The sequence below is a fragment of the Alexandromys fortis genome, unplaced genomic scaffold (genome assembly GCF_014885135.2).
Source record: "Alexandromys fortis isolate MF-2015 unplaced genomic scaffold, M_Fortis_MF-2015_v1.1 scaffold_60, whole genome shotgun sequence".
Classification (NCBI taxonomy): Eukaryota; Metazoa; Chordata; class Mammalia; order Rodentia; family Cricetidae; genus Alexandromys; species Alexandromys fortis.
The window spans coordinates 8,374,975-8,384,744 of record NW_026067946.1 but is presented as its reverse complement, the minus strand read 5'-3'; the positions used below and the strand labels follow the sequence as shown (position 1 = coordinate 8,384,744).

Genomic DNA, 9,770 nt, shown 5'->3' with positions numbered 1-9,770 from the left:
TAGATGTACAGCATGTCTGGGCCCTGTGTCTTTTCTCAGCAACCTCATTACATACATGTGAGTGTACATACATGTACAATACATACATGTAGATGTACACCATGTCTGGTCCCTATGTTTTTTCTCAGCAACCTCATTACATACATGTGAGTGTACATACATGTACAATATATACATGTAGATGTACAGCATGTCTGGGCCATGTGTCTTTTCTCAGCAATCACATTACATGTGTTTGGAATATGAATTTTTCTGACTTCATCTTTCTGAAAAAAAAATCCAGTCTGTAGTTCACTGCAATTAATCTTTTATTTCTATATTGGGGCACAATATTTATTTATTTATAAATAAATATTTATTTATTTCAGAATTTTGGAGCATAAGACAGACACTTCTTTGCTTTACATATTTAGTTGACTATTTCCTTCTCTTGATTACCTAATATTTTAGTTCTAACTCACAGCTGCCGTCCCCAGGTTGGCTGAGGGCAGTTTAGCTGGCCTGAGACTCCCTGAAACCATAATGCAAAATGCTATGTATCTGCAAACATGTACATTTTCCAGTAATACTTGTTTTCAAAGAAAGCCATGAGCCACGTGTATAATGATTATATAAAAACAAGCCAGCCAGGGTAATGTAGTAAGTCTCTGTCTACAAATTCAAAAAGGTAGATAAATAAATGAATAAATAGCATTGAGCAGAACAGCAATATGATATTGATTTCAGAATTTTAAATCTGATCTTGAATTTTAGAGCTTTTAAAAAAGTTTTAAGCCCCAAGTGTCTTTGATCTGAGGGCTGGGAGGGGCACAAGGGACTGAAGCCTCTGATTTTCTCATAGGTTTCCTGTTACCCAGCAAACACTTTCAGCCAAATCCAGACCAGGGAGGAAAGAGAAGAATTTTTCATGCATATTTAGAACAGACAGTGAGAGCAACAGAGTATGAGTTCCTTTGCCTTTGTTCCCCGTGGCTTCTCAGAGAGATCCCTCTGGGGGAGCAATTGGAATTTCAACAAGAAAAGTGAGAGAAAATATTCTCTTTCTTCCCTGCAAAGGAAACAGAGGTTAAAGAGACATGTGGGCACAAAGCAAACCAGCGTCAGTCTGTAAATGGGCAGCAATGTCTTTAATAGCTGCACTTGGAGTTCTGTAAACACACGAGCCCAGGGTCAAGTGGCCTGTGGCCTTCCAGAAAGAGAGCATTTCATGGATCCTTAGCAGCAGCCTCTAGACAGTCACAATGGTGACAACCGTGAATGATGGAACACAGTTGTGTTGAGGGCGAAGCCAACACTGCAAATCTCGAGACTCTTGAAGATCACGTCTGAACTTCATAAATAACACTGAAGGATGGATGGCCAGAGTACAGTTGTTCCTCTGCTTCGCCTTTAGTGGCATCTGAGGAATCTGCTTGGGTTGCTGGAAGAATCCTTGCAGGGCTTATAATCAGGTAGCAATTGGTTGATAGTTCTGCTTGCCTGTCCTATGCTAGTGATGACTAGATGCTAGCTGCCGACAAGAGCTGTTAAGTGGATCCTCTTTTAAACCTTCTCTGACAGTATTTGGGAATCCGAGGACCCTCTGAAGATGGGTGCTATAGAGAACAACAACCCCAGCCTCTTTCCTGCTCTGGAGGTGCTGAAATTAACCGTCAGGCATCACACACCTCCCCAAGGTTACCCAGCTCCTTAGAGAGATTCCAGAGTCTTCATGGCCCCTAGTACTGAGCCAAGTTTGAGCTAGGCATAAGAAAGTTTTCTACTCCTCAAATATGTTTCCGCTCTTGAGTTCTTCCCTGTCCTCTGGCTTTGGCAATGACTAATCTGTCTTCCATTCCTGAAACCTAGTCATTTTAAACATGTTAGGCAAGTGGAAATACATAAAGAAAAATGTTTTGGAGTTGGCTCCTCTTCATTCAGTGTAATATCATGGAGTCATCCAAGTGACTGTTTATGCATAGAACTCACTGGTGTAAATATACCATAGTTTATTTAACTATCCACACACAGAGGACCTAGGTTTGTCCCACACAGGCTCCCTAGCTGTTGGTCCAAAATCCGTGAGCTCCCACTAGCTCAGGTCAGTTGTCTCTCTGGGTGCTGCTGTCATGATCTTGATCTTCCTGGCTCATATAATCCCTCCTCCCTCTCTTCAACTGGATTCCTGGAGCTCAACCCAGTGCTTGACCATGGATCTCTGCATCTGCTTCCATCAATTACTGGATGAAGGTTCTCTGATGACAATTAGGGTAGTCACCTATCTGATTACAGGAGAAAGTCAGTTTAGGCTCCCTCTCCACTATTGCTAGGAGTCATAGCTGGGGTCATACTTGAAGATTCCTGGGAGTTTCCCTTGCACCAGGTTACTCCCTAACCCCAAAATGGTCCCCCTATTGAGATATACCTTTCATTACTCTTCCCCTCTGTCCCTATCCCAACCTGACAAACTCAATCCCTTATTTTCTCATCTCTCCATCCCCCAATCCACCCCCAGTTTACCCAGGAGATCTCATCTCCTTCCCCTTCCCAGGGAAATCCATGCATCCCTCTTTGAATCCTCCTTGCTACCTAGCTTCTCTGGGGCTGTGGATTGTAGCCTGGTTACCAAGCTAAGGGAAACACATAACAAAAAGGAAAACCACTGTGGTGATTTGAATGAGAATGGTCCCCATAACTCATGTTTGAATTTTTGCTCCCCATTTAGTGGAAACTGTTTGGGAAGGGTGAGTAGGTGTGGCCTTGTTAGAGGAGGCATTTCTCTGGGTGTGGACTTGGAGGTTTCCAAAGCCCAACACCATTCCACTTGGATGACTACCTAAGCTCTCAGTTACTACTCCACTGCCATGCTTGCTTGCTTGCTGCAATGCACCCTGCCATGATGGTCGTGTCTCAACCTCTGAAACTATATGCAAGCCCCCAATAAACCCTTTCCTTCTCTAAGCGGTCTTAGTCATGATATTTCATCATAGCAATAGAGAAGTCACTAGGACAGCCACCTACCTACAGAAAGGGGCTCTGACGATAAGAACCAGAGCTCTGAAGTTCCTGCCATCACTAAGTATCTGTGTGCAGAAGAACTTGTAGAAAAGGGGATAAACTAGTCTCATCCCAGCTCAGTCTTTTCCACCGAACACTTTGTCATTGGAACTTCCTCTGTGGGTTCACATGACCTTGACTGAGATTTGTCTCAGAGACATACTTGGAACAGCACACATATGTCATTTTCGTAGATAATTAGAAAGACAGGATGAGGCAAGGGTTGTTAGTGTCCTGTGAAAAGAAGAACAGAACTTTGTATTTCCTAATGTTTGGCTACTAACCGGTTTCAAAGTACTGGACTCCATGTTTCAATGTACGGATGAAGTAAAAAAAGGTGTCGTGTCAAGGCAGCTTGCTGTTTCCTCCCTCTGAGTGAATCTTGCTACACCCATCTCTCTTGGAGAATTCTGGCAGGCTTGCATCTATTTTTAACTGAAGGCAAAGGGCTGCAGAACTCAAACCAGATTCTGAGTTACACACAGAGCATCTGTGTTACCAGCATGTAGTGTGCAAGAGCTTGCAATGCTGAGACTCACAGTGTTCATGTGTCTTCTTACTTTCCTCTGGCTGTAGGCTTGACTGTATCAGACTGCTTTGTCTTGTATAGCTCCTGCTTGAAACCTTAAAAAAACAAGTTAATTAGCAGTTTATGGAGAAAAAGTCTTCTCAAGGCAACAACAGGATTCTCCCAAGGGAAGCCATTGATTAGAGAATTTATTTGTTCAGAGTGGCTGGGTATATGATTGGGTAGATGTAAGTGTGTTTTTAAAGTGGAAGATGGGAAAAGGGCCATTAAAGTTCCTATTATCCTGTGTGTGCAATGTCTCAGTTTGTATGACATAATCTGTAAATCTTGTAAATGTGTATCATTATGTATACATTAAAATAAACTGAAAAATGTCAAAAAAAGTACCTGATACCAATTATTTTAAGTTTCTAATTAATTTGGAGGTTCTGCATATAGAATCAATACCACTGTTGTTTTTAAGGCATGAAATAATTTTGTGCTGCTGAATGTCAGAAAAATGCTATAATTGTTTATTCTTATCTTCTAGGTCTCTTCAATGATGTACTCTTATGTTAGATACTTTAAAACTCAGGGCATATAACTGCATTTTATACAACCATTCTGGTTAGTAGCTTTAAACATTTAAATACTTGGAACTGGAGAGCTCGCTCAGCAGTTAAGAGTGCTTGCTGCTCTTTCAGAGGGCCCACTTTGCTTCCCAGAACCCATATGCCAATTCAATACTGTCTGTATCCAGTTTCAGAGGGCCTAATAGTCTCTTTTGGCTTACTTTGGCACTAGAAACACATATGGTACACACACAAATATGCGCATACACGCACACTCACTCATTAAAAAAAACTGAGCTAAAAGAGAAATAAAATACTTATAAACTATGGAGGAATCAAGACAACATGGCACTGTCTCAGAATAGAATAGAAAGCCATAAGAAGTAGTCTATGAGTTGATTGCGCAAAAAGAATTTTTTGTTATTATATTTTTAGAAAGTAGTTCAACAGGATTCATTAAATTGTACTTTCAACAACTTTCAGAATTTGCCAATAATGTGTGGGCTCTAAAGACCCAGCTCTAAGGCCCTCTCTTTCCTCATAGGTCTCTTGCTCTTCTGGGTCACATAGCTGAGTTTGATCTGTAGACTTTGAAACTCTCACCTACCAGAACATAAGTTTTGCAAGATCTCATCTGTCTAGCTCGTCGGTATGGTCTCAGGCCAAGAACAGGTTCTCAGAAAAGAACCATGTTCCCAATCACTGATTCGGGTCATTAAACTACTAACCCAGGTGTTCCTGGGTTCGTCTCCTAGGCAGTCCTTGGACAGTCCAGGACAAAACCTCAGTGGAGGGTATCCCTGCTGCTCCTGGGAGCCTGCTGGAATGAAAGAGCTTGATGGCCAATTATCCCATAACATATGTATGCCCTATCTAATAAACTTAAAGCTTTAAGAGAGAGAGAGAGAGAGAGAGAGAGAGAGAGAGAGAGAGAGAGCAAAAGAACCAAGGTTCCTTCCAGTGATTGCTGAATTCTCTTTCTAGACTGCTTTTAAACTCAACACAGTAATCCAAACTCCTCCTGGAAGTTCTATCTTGCCCTACTCTGCAAAGTTTGGGCTGGCAGAACCCGTAGCCTCACAAGCCAGTTAACACCCACCGTGCTCCCTCACACACAAACACCTATCGGATTTGCTTCTCTGGAGAACCTTGACTACACCTGAAGGACACAGGACAGCTTAGCATCAGTGCTGCGCTGTGTTCACTATGCCCTGTGTGTTACCACCTAGCGCAGAACCCAATTACAAAGGCTATGTGGAAAGAGAAGAAATGAACTCAAAAGCTCTTCTGCTCAATTTCATCTTACTCCAGAGCAAGGAGGTTGGAAAGAGTAATGACAAACAAACAAAGGACCAAACAGCAAAGGTCACAAAGCTCCTGACCTCACTGGTGAGGACACATTTGCTGTACCAACCAGCAAATGTTTCCCAAAGACAAACACACAGTCTGTTGCGTCAAGGTAGATAATGGTTTAACCTCTGCCATGGCCATTCTTGGTTCTCAACTGAACTACATCTGGAATGAACTAAAACCCAAGCTGCTGAGCATACTTGTGAGGGCTTTTCTTGATTGGATCACTCAAAGTGAGAAGACCCACCTTAAATCTGGGCCACACCTTCTGCTGGCAGCCTACGGAAAGAACAAGGAAGAAGGACGCTCTTGCCCTTTGTCTGCTTGCTCTCACTCTCATTGGCACGTTCATTCCTTCACTGGCATTAAAGCCTACTGCTCTGGAATGCTGGCATATACTGAAGACCAGCTGAGAGAGCCAGCAGTGGACTGAACCACTACTGGATTCTTGGGCCTCCTGTTGGAATACAGCCATTGTTGGAATAGTCAGACACACCCTGTAAGCCAGTCTAATATATATATATATATATATATGTGTGTGTGTGTGTGTGTGTGTGTGTGTATTATGTGTGTGTTTCTACCATTCTACCAGTTCTGTTTCTCTAGCAAACCCTGACTAATACAATCACAAAGGAAGAAAAACTCCATAACTGAAGAAAAGCATTTGAAAACAAATGTTTAGAAATCATTTTGTTACTGAAATTTCCCTGGGAGTTACCTGTAGATAGGTTTGGGTAAGATGATGGGTCAGCAGTCATCTCAGGGTGACCTGATGAAGTGTGAAGGGTAAGAAATGGCAGATTCTATAGAAATAGAGAGAAAGATCATAGAAACTTTGGACATCCATGAAAGGGATGCTAGGACACCTGAAAAGTACAGAGAAACTGAGGGGCAAAGCACCAGAACAGAAGGAAGTCAGCGAGAATGAGTCCAGCTACACACCTGTCAGTTTTATCCTTCCGCCGTGTGGGTTTGCAGTATGGAACTGCCGGGAGGGAAGCCCACCAAATGTAGAAGATCCTTTCCCAAAACTGGAAGAGATATCCCAATGATCACAAACCCTGAGTTTCAGAATCCAAAGGCATCGACATGAGTAAAACATCAACTGAGGGTCCAGGAAATCAGTGACCTCATCGAGGATAAATGGAACTAAATGAATGAAGAAACCAATCCATGACCCAGACAAAGAATACAGCAACATAGAGACAAGGCAGCAAAACCAGATGAGAAAATCAGCAAAACTGATGAAGCCAGCAAAACGAAAGAGATTCAGCAAGGAAAACTAAACTAAATGCTGGAAATGACCAGGTGGATCAATCAGTTAAAAAAAAAAAAAAACACCATGGAAAACATCACTAGTAGATTCCACCAAGTAGAAGAAAGACTATCAGAGATGGTGGTAAGGCTGAGGAAACACTGCATTCAAACATCAAAACTTTAACCCCCAAAGTAGTTACCTATGAAACTGCAAACTCACACACTTGAAAGTTATAAATCAAATGTTTAGAATAGTGAACATTAGTTTGACTGAGAATGCCCTGCATGGGCTCATACTTTTGAATGTTTGTTTCCTAGCAGGTGGAACTGTTTAGAAAGGACTAGGAGGTGTGTTGGAACCCACAGAAGTGGAGTTTGAATGACTATATCTGGATCTGCAGGGACATTTTTGGCACTCATTTGATGGGACAAGTAATTGTTTCTGCCCTTAGGGGGAGTCAAATTGGAGCTAGGTTAAGGATTTGTTTTCACTGTGGAATGCTACCTGATAAAGTTATTACACCATATACCCAGGCATAAATAACTTGGCTGCAAAATTTTGCTGAATATAGGGCCTTTTCTAAATGCACTAACCCCTGCAGGTTTGATAATCCTTACCTTTCTGATAAGTTGGTCACCTTTTTCAAAAATCATCCAGTATGCTTCCCTAAAGTTATTTCTTTACATCCTCTGGCAGAGGCACAGAATGTGTTTACTGATGGGTCTTCTTCTTGAGAGCAAGCCACTGATATTGTTTAAAAAAATGCTCTCTGTGTACAGAACTTTTAGCTGTTCCTCATTTGTGAGTTAGTCCTCTTGGGCTTGCTCCTAATCATTTATGGCAAATGGATGTTACCCATGTTCCTTCTTTTGGATATATGCAATATGTTCATGTAACTGTAGATACATATTCTCATCTTATTTTTGCCTCAGTCCATACTGGAGAAAAATTATGGGATGTTAAAAGTCACTGTCTCCAGGCTTTTGCTTACTTGGGAGTTCCAAAAACTCTAAAAACTGACAACAGGCCAGCCTATGCCAGCACTGGCTTTGCTAAATTTTGCTCTGACTTCTCTATTTCTCATAAAATAGGAATATTTTATAATCCTCAAGGACAAGCTATAGTGGATATATATATACTTTGAACTCATGTATGGGCGGCTGATTTTAATCCCTGGCCTCTCACCTAAAACCTCTCCCCTTCCTGATCACCTGGTTACTCCTCTGTTACCCCCTCTTCGCTCACTATTGTGGGATTTTACCAACTACTCATTACCTCAACCATGTGCCAATTCATGCCCACCACTGATTAAAATAGGGGATCAGGTGCTGTTCTCTCCTCCAGATCAACACCCCTCACCCCTTTCCCCTAAATGGCAGGGCCCCTTTAAAGTAATTCTTGTAACTCCCACAGCTGCCAAGCTTCGAGGGACTCTCATTGGCTCCACCTGTCCCATCTTAAACCTTCTACTCTTCCAGCTCAAGATCCTCCCCCATATATGGTAACTCAAACAGCGCCCTGCTCCCTTAAGTCCCAGAGGGCACCAGGATCAGCCACTTTTTCCTCCAGTTCCAGAAAAATGAAAGTCTCATCACCGTACTCAAGTCTCCTGTGCCCAAAACTCCACACACTCTCCCTCGTCCTCTTCCTCCTCTCTGCTTTACCAACTTCTCTATATCTTCAGTGTCATACTTAAATTTCGAGTTGACCACTCAGCCGTTATTACAGGGACCATCATTAAACATAAAGCCAGAGGTACAAGGATTGCCAAAATCCCAGGTGGTAAGAAACAATAACGAGTTTGGAGACATTCACAGCCCCAAACTCCAAAAACTCACAAAAGTGAGTTTAACATTACAGGTTTATCACTGGCTGCAGCAGTGTCTCCTGGATGTCAAGGTAAAACCATGATGCTAAGGAGAACAAGGGCCTTAAGGTTTTCTTCAGGTAAAATATTAAGGGGTCTAATAGTTCCCCTTTCTAATTATTCCCTCTTCTTTTCCTCCTCCTCCCACCGTCTTCCATTCCAACACTATACCATCATAATCATAAGCTTTTAATATGCCTAAAATTTATTTCTTTTCAAACATTTCTTCATAAGCTCCAGGGAGCCAATTGGACCTATCTAAACAGACCAGACTTGCCAAGAATAAGTATCATTTAATTCTTCCCTTATCATTCCTGGTCTCAGGAACCCCTGGGAAATTCCCTCCTCCACCCCGCCCAAAACCCCTCTATCTTTCATCGTTGGCCTCTCCTCCCTTAACCACTGGGATCTAAAATTTTTTTCAGACATAATTCTCTGCCTTTCCAGCATCTTGTGTGGTCTGTGCTGCCAGCCAGCCAGTTCCACAGAGCCTGGAAAAAACACAAAAGTAATCAGCCACTTCAGTACACGGTCAAGCATCTCAACTCTCCAATGCCCACAAAATCAGCAGGAAGTAGCCACGAGAGACCTTATGATGCCCTATTCCCACCCATTAAAGACTCCAAACTCAGAAGCAAGAGAGCAGGTGCATGGTTCCCGCTGCTTTCTAAACTATAAGAGACCACGCCCAAGTGGGCTGGTATCTTAAAGGTTATTGGCTGAAGAAGCAGAATATTCTCCCACAGCAGTCCTTCATCTCAGCCTGTTTTAGGGTTTCCATTGCTGTGAAGAGACGCCATGACCACAGCAGCTCTTATAGAGGAAAACAGTTAATGAGGTGGCTTAGAGTTCAGAGGTTTAGTCCATTATCTTCATGGAGGGAAACATGGTTGCATGTAGATAGACATGGTGCTGGAGAAAGTTGAGCGGAGGGCTCAACATTTTGATCTTCAGGCCACAGGAAGTGAAATGTGTACCACACTGAGAGTAGCTTGAGGACAGGAGACCTCAAAGTCCACCCCATAGTGACACACTTCCTTGAACAAGGCCACACGTACTCCAGCAAAGCCAAGCCTCCTAATATTGCCACTTCCTTTGGGGGCCATTTTCTTTCAAACCACCACACAGTCTTTGTAGCAATAGAATCTGGGGCAAGGTGTATCATGCCCACCACTGTTT

General features: G+C 42.5%; 1 long non-coding RNA gene across 1 annotated transcript; it reads right to left on the bottom strand.

Annotated features, from left to right (window-relative positions):
• Window positions 1-363: 363 nt before the first annotated feature.
• Window positions 364-6,648, bottom strand: LOC126506001 (uncharacterized). The gene is made up of 3 exons (XR_007593059.1): window positions 6,409-6,648; window positions 3,576-3,660; window positions 364-3,270 (listed from the first exon to the last, which is right to left on the bottom strand). It is a non-coding gene; the product is annotated as an uncharacterized lncRNA (long non-coding RNA).
• Window positions 6,649-9,770: the final 3,122 nt, after the last annotated feature.